General features: G+C 32.3%; 1 long non-coding RNA gene across 1 annotated transcript; it reads left to right on the forward strand.

Annotated features, from left to right (window-relative positions):
• The first annotated feature begins 800 nt into the window (after positions 1-800).
• LOC139491958 (uncharacterized) lies at positions 801-5067 on the forward strand. Its single transcript, XR_011656676.1, has 2 exons — positions 801-833; positions 4659-5067. It is a non-coding gene; the product is annotated as an uncharacterized lncRNA (long non-coding RNA).
• The last annotated feature ends 8653 nt before the right edge of the window (positions 5068-13720 follow it).

Genomic DNA, 13720 nt, shown 5'->3' on the forward strand with positions numbered 1-13720 from the left:
CTGTATATGCTATAATCAAAATAACCCAAACTATAAATCATTTCCCATGTTTGGACGACGAGTTGTTGTAAGAACATGGTAACTAGTTTACAATTCTGAAATTGATTTTAAAGGGTTGACAAATGAAGAAATAAACTTTGCGCGACAAAAAAAAACCAATGCCCTTTAAAAGTTATATGATTGCTCCCATATCCCTTAGCAATTTTAAGTCGTCACAACATGGTTGACAATTACGAGAGATGTGCCTCATTAAATGAATTAGTCACGAACTGTTTAATGAAAAGTCAACACGAGAGTACCAAAAAGCTAAAAGCTCGCATACACCTTGTTTCCTAGCCTCGTACAAATACAGCTGATATTTAAAGACACTAAACAGTTATTGTCTATTTATACCGGCAAGATAATAACAATAATACATTAAGTTAAATAATTAAAATACTACAGAAATTAACATTTACTATAGAAACTATTTTCATCATTCGTAAAAATTGGTCAGCTGTCATTATATTTTAGACTTTTTTAAATGAAAGGTATTTAATAAATTTATCTTCAAAAACATATTGGATATGTGATATATGAAAATATATTTATGAATGTGGACATAGTTTGACAATTAGAATACATAATCTATATAATATAAGTTGAGATGAAAGTTTAAATAAACCAGCTGTACATCTGATCCTTAATCTTACGTTGAGACCAACAACAAATCTCATGAAAATTCAAAACATTATATCTCCTGATTTGAAAGATTTAAATCATGTGACAATCTATGTATAGAAGGTATAACTTCCTTTTCCAAAGAAATGTTCTCTTGTGTAAGGCGTACTCAGGTATGCAACTTGTTTAATTGATTCTGTGTATAATACAGTCACAATTCACACTCATCCCACTCACGTTTGATCTAAAATGAAATGCCCACACTTTTTAAAATGTAAAGTTTGTTGATATACTTTTTGATTTTTTTTACTTTCGTTTCGTACATATGTGCTTAAACATGTTATATGTTTAATTATACTTACAAATAAATCTACCCCGAGTGTTTTTTGCATCTAAGGACAAGAAAAAAGTATGTGTGTTTACTGTACCCCTACCTATCCTAATTTTTATCCACTACCCTAAAGTTTTTTTTGGCCAGTTTTGCTTAAGCACTGTAAAAGTCACAATGTTGCTCCAATGGACTCAATGTAAAAAAAATATATAAAAAAAAATCCCTAGCTACCGTCCCTGTTTTTCCAGCATGTGACAGTAAACACACATACTTTTTTGTTTGGCCTTATGTTTGTTTCCTTTAAAGGAGTAGGTTCAGTAAGACCCTTTTTTGGCCCCAAAATATAGCAGTTTTACAAAATTGTGAAAATGTAAACTTTTAGCTATTTATTGGAAAGTGGAATGCTTCTGCTACACAAATATGGTCTGTTTTTGACAATACAAAGCACATATATCGGGTACTAACATCATTAAGTCATGCTAAATTACTGAAATCTTCACAATTTTAGCATTTTAGTTAAATTTAAGACGGTTCCCGTCTTAAATGAAAGTGACCGCATTCGTTTTCATTAATAATATTGAAATATAAGTTGTATTTGATGATAATACATAACATATATAAAGGTTGAGGATGAACCTCGGATGAACACGGATGCGGCCACTTTCTTTTTTGACAAAAAACATTTGAAAAGTGACGATTTTTTGAATATTTGATAGATTTTTTCATATTTAAGCTTGAATCGGAGCATCTTTAATGACTTAATCAGTTAATATCTTTCACATAAAGTAATTGAATCAATTTAAATAGACACTTAAGTGTTTAAAAAGTGTTCAAAATATTTCTTTAGATGAACCTGAAATTTGAGGCCAAAATCGGCCCTTACCGGACCTATTCCTTTTCCCAGGATTTCCTTTTATGCTTTTAAAATAAAATTAATGAGATGAGGTTTAATTCCCAATCAGATTATCATTCAATAAGGAACAAAATACAAAGGGAATGTTGTTTTTTTGAAGGGTTGAAATCCGGAAAGAAACTGAATATACAGCATATGAAAAATCTAACCAAACATACATGTGGTTAATGTTCGAAACGTGCACAAGGATAATAGTTTATTAGTGTTCAAGCGAAAATACGTTGTATATTCTTAACTATAAGATAAATAAGGCAGAAAGACAATCTGAAAGTATTTTTATTTCATGTTGCATCTTTCGTTTCTGGCATCTGTTGTCCGTGCCCTTTTAAAAACCTTCTTCGCCTATCCAACAGAACATGTTTGTATTTGTTCGTTGTTTCTCAGTACTATGATACTGCAACCAACCCTCCCTACCATCGCTCATGACCACCCATTTACACTTATTTAGAGTTTGCTCTTTAAGGTTTTTTTTTATTATTATCTGTTGTTTTGTATCTTCTGTTCAAGCTGAATAGGATTTTCTTGTGTTTGTAATACTTTTTACCACATATGAAAGTGATAGGGAAAGAGGGCTCTAAGAGATTAGGGGGTGGTACACAAAAAACTGATTGAAACCAATCCTATGTTGTGCTTTTATTAAACCAGGTTATTTAAGATCATTTCTGTTTCTATCCCCTTAATTTTTTAATCGGATTTGCCACCCAATGTATATAATAACAATTATGTAATTTGAAATGTAGGAAATAAGGTAAGATTGACTTTGAGACAAATATTAACCTTAAGACCAAATGTCAAAGATTTGAACAACTAGAAACGATGACAGAATTTATCAGTTAGTAAGGCCAATACCGTAAACTAAGCTCACTACAGATATCAGGCCTACAAATTTTGTACGCGAGACGTGTTGTCTTGAATATAAAAAAAAAGACATCAAATGAAGTACGAAATTATAGAGCATTGCATGAGAACCCAAAATTTTGAAAGGTTTTAACAACTTAACTTGGGTTTTCTTTTCTTGTGGTAGAAAATCCTTGTAATTTTGATAAAAATTAAGTTTTGTAAACAGTCTAATTTTTTATAATGATCATATCAATTATAAAAATATTAATGTCATCATTTTTTGGCACCAGATGCATTTCGACAATAAATGTCTCTTCAGTGATGACCGAGTAAAAAATAATAGAAAATGCTAAGCTTATTAAAAAGACGAAGAGCTATAATTTATGTCAAAACAGAAGTTTTTACTACTGGAGATACTTCTATAACAAAACAATTCCAAAATCGAGATATTTCAAAACAAAAACAAAACATCTTTGACAGAATTCAGCCACTGAATAAACTCATCATAAATACCAGAATTAAATTTTGTATTAACGCCAGACGCGCGTTTCGTCTACAAAAGACTCAATGACATTCGAATCCAAAAAAGTTAAAAAGGCCAAATAATGTACGAAGTTGAAAAACATCCTTCTGCCACACAAATATTATAGTGTGAAAAATGTGTGTTTAGGCCTTCATCTCTCCTTAACTGGGTTTTTGGTGCATCAGACCAATACATTTTTTTTAAAATCAATTTTGAAACGATTTGGATCATTTAATCGGAATAGGGGGTCTCATGTAATGATCATACATCATACTTAAGAAAAAGTCAATGGGCATTTAAGAACTTTTTCTTTGACCTTGAACTTTTTGGTAAGATTGGAAGAACGTGATAAATGGAAAATGTTGTACACGCAAATTTTTTTGTGAAATATTTGGTATGACCCAGGGGTCATCTCCGTCCCCATCTCATTGCACTGTAAGAATGTATCTTGAACATTGTTTTGTCTTGTTTCCAATCGGTCAAACATAGACTCTTTAAATTTAGAGCGTCTTGAAATATCTTGTAAATAGCTCAGATACTTAACCTATGCAATATATTTTCTTATTTCGTCTTTATCAAGATTGATTTAATTCAATAAATCGGGAAAATCCCCATCCCCTCCACTTGAGCATATCAAATATCTTTATAATGATCGAGATCCCTACTCAAAAACACATATATTCTAGTAAATTATATAATCTGTAAGGTAAGTCACTTCGATCCCCCTGCCATTTTTTGAATGCTCAATTGTCTTGCGATTGGTAAGAATATCTTTCCTTAAACATCATATGAACTCGATGATGAAACTACAGGATTATACAAAAAAATATTAGTTTTCACTACACTACTACTATCAAACACTGTGAATTCATTAATATTCTTTGGATAACAATTTTTGTGGATATCGTGGGTAAGAGGGAACAACGACTTTAAAAATTCAACGAATTGCAAATTTTCTAAAGGAATGTATGCAGACTTTGCGAAGATAAAGTTTTCCTCAAACCACGAAAATTGGTACCCACGAAAATAAATGATTCCACAGCAGTTTAAATTCCCAAATCCCTGAACTTTCACAGACAATTTGCCTACCTAATTAATAAATATATAATTTGAGTATTTTATTGATTATTAGTTATTTTAGAGTTTCTGTAAAAAATTTTACATCTAATACTAATATCCTCTAATGTTTTAAAAAAAATCTATGCAAGCGAACAACGAGTCTTCGATCTGTCACAGTTATTTGTTTTCGTTCTGATAATTGATGAAACATTTTGCACAAGACGTGAAGTAAAAACCATAACACTATTTATTTCCTTATTCAATTAACAGCAGATGGTTGTAAAGAATAATGTATGTATATGTCATCTCTTTTATATACATGTATTTTTCAGGATCATGGCCAGTAATTGGAGTCTTTGTGATGTTTGTGATAATCGTCAGATATCCAAACAAGACTTATTCTGGTGTTCTGAATGTGATGTAGGGTTATGCGGAGATTGTAAAGAACATAACAGCAGTTCCAAGCGTTTCCGTCGTCGAATACAAGAAGTTGCCGTTCGATGTTCTACAAATCGCCCAAGTCTGCAAAATACATAATGAGAAATACGAGCTTTTCTGTAGTATACATGACTGTCCATGCTGTAAGATATGTGTGAGGTTCCACAACGACTGTAAAGGTTTAACCGACATCAATGAACTCACGAAAAACGTTAAAACTTCAAATGCATTTTCTGAAATCGAAGATACCCTGCTGGAATTTGTCGATAATATAAATAGAATCATAACTAATAGGACAGACAATCTAACTTCTCTAAAAAAGAGGCAAAGAGAAATTGAAGAAGAAATAAAACAAACCAGGACCAGAATCAATAATCACATTGATAAACTTCAGAACAATATGATGAAGGAACTAATGGCAACTGAACAAAAAGAAAGCAGTAAAATACAGAATTTGTTGACTGCTCTAAAACAGAAGGAAAAAGAGATCACAGAATTCCAAGCAAACATCGCTATTATCAAACAGCATGCAAACGAACTTCAAACCTTTTTGGCCTTGAAACAAATCGAAAAAGATTTTGTAGTTGAAGAACAATTTATTCAATCGATTATCAAAACTGACACCACGAATCAAGTCGATATTTCAATCCAAATCAGCAAGTCTTTACGGCAAATTACAGCCAGCAGTAACAATTTTGGAGAAATTAATGTTAATTCTCAACTTTGTGATTTGTCCATGCAGAAATGGAAGAACAGACAAGCACAGATTATGGTAGCTCTTCCAGCTAGAAATATCGACAAGGTTACTCTGACATCACTGAAACTTATCAATACAAGGACGGCAAAATAACAAAGTGAAGAAAACTATTGACACAAAGTCATCCATTGGTGGAATAGTATATTCAAATAAACATTTGGTCTACTGTGTCAGGGAGAAAGGAATACAGATGATCGATTTAAATGATGAATCCATTACCAATCTTATCAATGAAGAACTTCCAGGCTTAGCTTATGTTGCAACATTAGGTGACAAATTGTTCTTCACACACTGTAATAATGACATGGTTACCTAATGTGATTACCATGGTAACATACTGTGGACGTTCATGGATACCACCGTTCTACTTCATCCATACGGTATCTCTGTAGACAATGATGGTTACGTGTTTGTAGTTGGATATAGTTCTAATACAGTGGTTGTCATATCTCCTGATGGACAATGCCATAGAAAAATTCTATCACGAGAAGATGGACTGCATTTTCCTACGGTTCTACACTATAACAAATTTACTAATCAACTGTTGGTTGCAAATACAAAGACGCTTTTTTGTTTGAAGTCAAACGATAAGTAGTGATGTTTAATACTTCTGTTAAGCTAACTTAACAACACATTTCGTGAATCTGAATTACAGATTATATTTGATGAAATATAATTTAGTTTATATACAAGTGTTTGATAATTGGAAGTGAAATGTTTTCAATATGTATGTATCATTTTGGGCCTATATTATGCATGTATGGTAGAGGTTATTTAAATCATTTTGGTGCAAATACTCATTAGTGGCACTCGTGTCAAAATAACAAAACATAAACAATGAATTAGGACATTGAAGGGCATGGAAAACCATGACATCTAAGACTTATTGTACCAAACACAGCTACAGCCATCGAAGCTTAATTTCAAAAATTTGATTAGAAATCACAAAGAACACAAATATTTTGAACACAAATAAAAGGAGATGATGAATATATAATTAAGTAACTGAGCGTCACTGATGAGTCTCATGTAGACGAAACGCGCGTCTGGCGTATCAAATTATAATCCAGGTACCTTTGATAACTATTTACAAATACCAAAGACATTGCCTTTCACCTTTTAACTTAGCTTTCCGATCTAAAGACGAAGTACATTCCATTGAAGTAGTCAAAGTTTGATAATAATGTTGACTGCAATTATACTTCAGGAGAACTATATATTAAATAATCGAGTCGGTATATGTTAGTCTTTTTTGTTCTGGTCACTTTATTTTTAGTATTCAAATTTAAAGGCAAGCCTTAATTGATTCTTGTAAAGTTATTTAGAATTTTTATTAAGATATGGGGGATTAAGAGTTTAACATATTGTGTAGATTCCTGTACATTATGAAAACTGTCTGTTGTTCTCTAGAAGTCCTTTTAGCATTTGTGTCGTTGTGTTACTTTCTTAAATGACATAGACCCGCATATCATATTATGAAAACGGTTTAGCTCCGTTTGATGCATTTTGAAATTAGTTCAAAAGAATAGTTCTCAAAGTTACCAGGATTATAATTTAGCACGTCAGACGCGCGTTTCGTCTACATAAGACTCATTAGTGACGCTCATATCAAATAGTTATAAAGCCAAACAAGTACAATGTTGAAGAGCATTGATGACCCAAAATTCTAAAAAGTTGTACCAAATACGGCTAAGGTAATTTATGCCTGGTATAAGACAATCCTTAGTTTTTTTTCTCGAAAAATTCAAGTTTTGTAAACAGAAATTTTTTAACAATTACCACATTATTGATATGCATGTCAACAACGAAGTGTTGACTATTGGACTAAAAAGTGTCAAAACAAAATCTCAACAAAAATTGAAACAAACAACTGTGCAAAAAACTAAGAGTTGAGTTAAATTAACACAACAAAACCAGAAGTTAGCTTTTAATTGGGATAAGCAGTTCTTGCTGTAAACGAGTACACGTCTAGCATTTCGTGAAAGAGCAACAAGTGGTTGATAGTCAGCAACGAAGAAAATTAGATTAAAAGGCGGCCGCGAAGAAAACTCTTTAATATATACGACCCATATAATCCAAAAGATGGGGGCGTTTGTAAAACATCGGAAAATATAACTTAATAGTGTAATTAAGTCAACAGTAGTTTCCCGCTATTTAAAAGTCATACATCTATTGAGAAATAAAACCGGACTATTTGATAACAAATGATCGTCATTGCGCAGGATATACTAGAAATAATATTGGTTCTGTATATACCTAATCACAATTTCCTAATGACAGCAGTGCTGAAAGACAATTATTAGAATTCAATTTGCCGAATAATTCGTGCAAAAAAAACCTTACAGTTTTCCAACCGCTGGCTATAAACATAGGAACGGAAGTGACGACGCTCCTAAACGCACGAATGGTGTTCACTAAAAACTAAAGTTTTTGACGGAAATGCATCGAACTCGAAAGTTGTCTATTAGGTCATGTGTCCCCATAGAAGAACGACAGTATTCGTTCCGTTTGGACACTCTAAATGAAGAATGTAGTTATTTGTATTTACAAACAAACTAATGTACTTTGTCTAGGTAACTGTTTCAGAAATGTTGTCAAAATTGATGACATTGGTCTGTTTGATTCACTGATCTTTCTAGTGGATGTACAAATAGTTACAAAAGAATACAAAAAGAGCACCATAGCTTGATAAGAAATATTGTGTTTGAGTCACAGAGAAATTAATATACAAAGATCAAATTTATTGGGTGCAAAATCTTCTACAGACTTACAAATTCAAATTAAACATACGATCGTTACAATTTATGAGGTAACTGGTGTATGTTTTCTATGCTTTGGACTTTTCACTGTAAACGTTTCTACTTTCTAATGAATGTAAATCCTAGAGTATACAAGTGTTTTGCTGGAAGTTGTCGATAATATAAATAGAATCATAACAAATAGGACAGACAATCTAACTTCTCTAAAAAAGAAGCAAAGAGAAATTGAAGAAGAAATAAAATAAACCAGGACCAAGATCAATAATCACATTGATAAACTTCAGAACAATATGATGAAGGAGCTAAGGCAGCAACCATTTGATTTTCTGGAAGGGGGGGAGGGCTATGGTTTTTTTTCTGGACAAATTTTTTTTTTCGCCTGCGGCGAAAAACAATCTATTTTTTTCGCGACAAGTCGAAAACAATTTTTTTCTTTCAATTTTAGCATTACATATAGTGGCAGCTGAGGGATTTAAACAAGAAAATCAAATGGTTGCTGCCTAATGGCAACTGAACAAACAGAAAGCAGTAAAATACAGAAGTTGTTGACTGCTCTAAAACAGAAGGAAAAAGAGATCACATAATTCCAAGCAAACATCGCTATTATCAAACCGCATGCAAACGAACTTCAAACCTTTTTGGCCTTGAAACAAATCGAATAAGATATTGTAGTTGAAGAACAATTTATTCAATCGATTATCAAAACTGACACCACGAATCAAGTCGATATTTCATTCCAAATCAGCAAGTCTTTACGGCAAATCACAGCCAGCAGTAACAATTTTGGAGAAATTAATGTTAATTCTCAACTTTGTGATTTGTCCATGCAGAAATGGAAGAACAGACAAGCACAGATTATGGTAGCTCTTCCAGCTAGAAATATCGACAAGGTTACTCTGACATCACTGAAACTTATCAATACAAGGATGGCAAAATAACAAAGTGAAGAAAACTATTGACACAAAGTCATCCATTGGTGGAATAGTATATTCAAATAAACATTTGGTCTACTGTGTCAGGGAGAAAGGACTACAGATGATCGATTTAAATGATGAATCCATTACCAATCTTATCAATGAAGAACTTCCAGGCTTAGCTTATGTTGCAACATTAGGTGACAAACTGTTCTTCACACACTGTAATAATGACATGGTTACCTGCTGTGATTACCATGGTAACATACTGTGGACGTTCATGGATACCACCGTTCTACTTCATCCATACGGTATCTCTGTAGACAATGATGGTTACGTGTTTGTAGTTGGATATAGTTCTGATACAGTGGTCGTCATATCTCCTGATGGACAATGCTATAGAAAACTTCTATCACGAGAAGATGGACTGCATTTTCCTACGGTTCTACACTATAACAAATTTACTAATCAACTGTTGGTTGCAAATACAAAGACGCTTTTTTGTTTGAAGTCAAACGATAAGTAGTGATGTTTAATACTTCTGTTAAGCTAACTTAACAACACATTTCGTGAATCTGAATTACAGATTATATTTGATGAAATATAATTTAGTTTATATGTACAAGTGTTTGATAATTGGAAGTGAAATGTTTTCAATATGTATGTATCATTTTGGGCCTATATTATGCATGTATGGTAGAGGTTATTTAAATCATTTTGGTGCAAATACTCATTAGTGGCACTCATGTCAAAATAACAAAACATAAAAAATGAATTAGGACATTGAAGCGCATGGAAAACCAAAAACATCTAAGACTTATCGTACCAAACACAGCTACAGCCATCGAAGCTTGATTTCAAAAATTTGATTAGAAATCACAAAAGAACACAAATATTTTGAACACAAATAAAAGGAGATGATGAATATATAATTAAGTAACTGAGCGTCACTGATGAGTCTCATGTAGACGAAACGCGCGTCTGGCGTATCAAATTATAATCCAGGTACCTTTGATAACTATTTACAAATACCAAAGACATTGCCTTTCACCTTTTAACTTAGCTTTCCGATCTAAAGACGAAGTACATTCCATTGAAGTAGTCAAAGTTTGATAATAATGTTGACTGCAATTATACTTCAGGAGAACTATATATTAAATAATCGAGTCGGTATATGTTAGTCTTTTTTGTTCTGGTCACTTTATTTTTAGTATTCAAATTTAAAGGCAAGCCTTAATTGATTCTTGTAAAGTTATTTAGAATTTTTATTAAGATATGGGGGATTAAGAGTTTAACATATTGTGTAGATTCCTGTACATTATGAAAACTGTCTGTTGTTCTCTAGAAGTCCTTTTAGCATTTGTGTCGTTGTGTTACTTTCTTAAATGACATAGACCCGCATATCATATTATGAAAACGGTTTAGCTCCGTTTGATGCATTTTGAAATTAGTTCAAAAGAATAGTTTTCAAAGTTACCAGGATTATAATTTAGCACGTCAGACGTGCGTTTCGTCTACATAAGACTCATTAGTGACGCTCATATCAAAATAGTTATAAAGCCAAACAAGTACAATGTTGAAGAGCATTGATGACCCAAAATTCTAAAATGTTGTACCAAATACGGCTAAGGTAATCTATGCCTGGGATGAGAAAATCCTTATAGTTTTTCGAAAAATACAAAATTTGTAAACTGGAAATTTATCAAAATGACCACATATTTGAAATGCATGTCAACACCAAAATGCTGACTACTGAGCTGGTGATACCCACGGGACAAAACGTCCACCAGCAGTGGTATCGACCCAGTGGTGTAAAAAGTTATCAAAGGTACCAGGATTATAATTTGTACGAAAGACGCGCGTTTCGTCTACATAAGACTAATCAGTGACGCTCATAATATTTATAAAGCCAAACAAGTACAAAGTTGAAGATCATTGAGGATCAAAGATTCCAAAAAGTTGCGCTAAATACGGCTAAGGTAAATTTATGCCTGGTATAAGACAATCCTTAGTTTTTTTCCGAAAAATTCAAGTTTTGTAAACAGAAAATTTTTAACAATTACCACATTATTGATATGCATGTCAACAACGAAGTGTTGACTATTGGACTAAAATGTGTCAAAACAAAATCGCAACAAAAATTGAAACAAACAACTGTGCAAAAAACTAAGAGTTGAGTTAAATTAACACAACAAAACCAGAAGTTAGCTTTTAATTGGGATAAGCAGTTCTTGCTGTAAACGAGTACACGTCTAGCATTTCGTGAAAGAGCAACAAGTGGTTGATAGTCAGTAACGAAGAAAATTAGATAAAAAGGCGGCCGCGAAGAAAACTCTTTAATATATACGACCCATATAATCCAAAGGATGGGGGCGTTTGTAAAATATCGGAAAATATAACTTAATAGTGTAATTAAGTCAACAGTAGTGTCCCGCTATTTAAAAGTCATAAATCTATTGAGAAATAAAACCGGACTATTTGATAACAAATGATCGTCATTGCGCAGGATATACTAGAAATAATATTGGTTCTGTATATACTTAATCACAATTTCCTAATGACAGCAGTGCTGAAAGACAATTATTAGAATTCAATTTGCCGAATAATTCGTGCAAAAAAACTTCTAGTTTTCCAACCGCTGGCTATAAACATTGGAACTGAAGTGACGACGCCCCTAAACGCACGAATGATGTTCACTAAAAACTAAAGTTTTTGACGGAAATGCATCGAACTCGAAAGTTGTCTATTAGGTCATGTGTCCCCATAGAAGAACGACAGTATTCGTTCCGTTTGAACACTCTAAATGAAGAATGTAGTTATTTGTATTTACAAACAAACTAATGTACTATGTCTAGGTAACTGTTTCAGAAATGTTGTCAAAATTGATGACATTGGTCTGTTTGATTCACTGATCTTTCTAGTGGATGTACAAATAGTTACAAAAGAATACAAAAAGAGCACCATAGCTTGATAAGAAATATTGTGTTTGAGTCACAGAGAAATTAATATACAAAGATCAAATTTATTGGGTGCAAAATCTTCTACAGACTTACAAATTCAAATTAAACATACGATCGTTACAATTTATGAGGTAACTGGTGTATGTTTTCTATGCTTTGGACTTTTCACTGTAAACGTTTCTACTTTCTAATGAATGTTAATCCTAGAGTATACAAGTGTTTTGCGGTCTAATTTTTTAAGAAATCATTAACGTCTTATGATCTGAAATTTTACCGATTGTTGCCTCAATATTTTAGCGTCCAGTTGTCCTATAGATATGTATAAATAAAAGGTGTGTTACAAAAATATTTGCAGTAAAGGCTTAAAGCATATTAAAACGTATTCGATCTCGCTCGATTCGAAGTGCCTGCATTTTAGGTTGTCTTTTTAAATTTTCTTGGTTGGTTTATTCCAAAAAGATAGACTAGATTTGAGCATCTGTTGCCTCATTTTTTACAATACGTTTAACTACACTTATTTGCATGATGTTGTAGATATGCATTGAGGACGTTACGCCCAACGGGTGTATCTAATGTACATGACAACATTTTTTTAAACGAAGAATGATAGTTTTTCATAATTAAGAAAGGGGATTTTTAGCGATTTGACCATATAGTATTGAAAAGCATGATAAAAACAAAGTAATAAACTGTATCCAATTTCATTTTATGACATCTTCGTTTATAATTTTGTTGTTTTTGTTTTTCTTTCTTTTCCTTTTTTTAATTATTAATTCTATGAATGATTAAAAGGCGATGTAGGGAACTCAACACATCCATATGTGTATTATCTTCAGTTATTAAACCGTCATCATGTTCGAGTGCCATAGCGCAATGTCAAATTATGCTAATATATGTGTGTGTATAATATCCATTTTCCAGTTGAATTAACACTTACACAGTTAAGCATCGTTGGATGATTTATGATTCCATAAAGTAGTTGTTGTTCTTTACCAGTTATTATATTCTTAATGCATAGATAATATAAATGGGATTTTGTGACACTCGGGGGTCTATCCAGAAACGGCGGCAAGTCTCATAAATGAGTTCAATGTGTGCCATTTGTAGTGACACTTGAATTTACCATTATACATACTTCATTGATGAAAAAGAATACAAAATAAAGAGACCATTAATAACAGCATGATGCAACATAAAGTACTTTTAATACCCCATTTTCAAGTATGAACCACAAAAAATAAAAATGAAAAAAATCTTGTTTACGTTTTATAACTGATTTTCCCCCTTTTAAACGTGTAACTGCAATGAATGTCAAAATCTAAAGAAACTTTAATTAAAACAACTAAATGGCACATTGCACACATTAAACGTTAAGATGGGAAAAAAATAACTGAAAATAACAGGAAAAGTTTCTAAAAATAAGAATGTGTTTAAATCATTTTTTTTTAAATATTAGTTAAATAGTAATAATTTTCTCCACTTTGACGCGACATGCAGGGTCGGATGACTTAAACCGATTAAAAGACAGTGAGGGTTGGTAGTTGAGAACTTTACCACATCTTCTTA

Source organism: Mytilus edulis, chromosome 10 (genome assembly GCF_963676685.1).
Source record: "Mytilus edulis chromosome 10, xbMytEdul2.2, whole genome shotgun sequence".
Taxonomy (NCBI): Eukaryota; Metazoa; Mollusca; class Bivalvia; order Mytilida; family Mytilidae; genus Mytilus; species Mytilus edulis.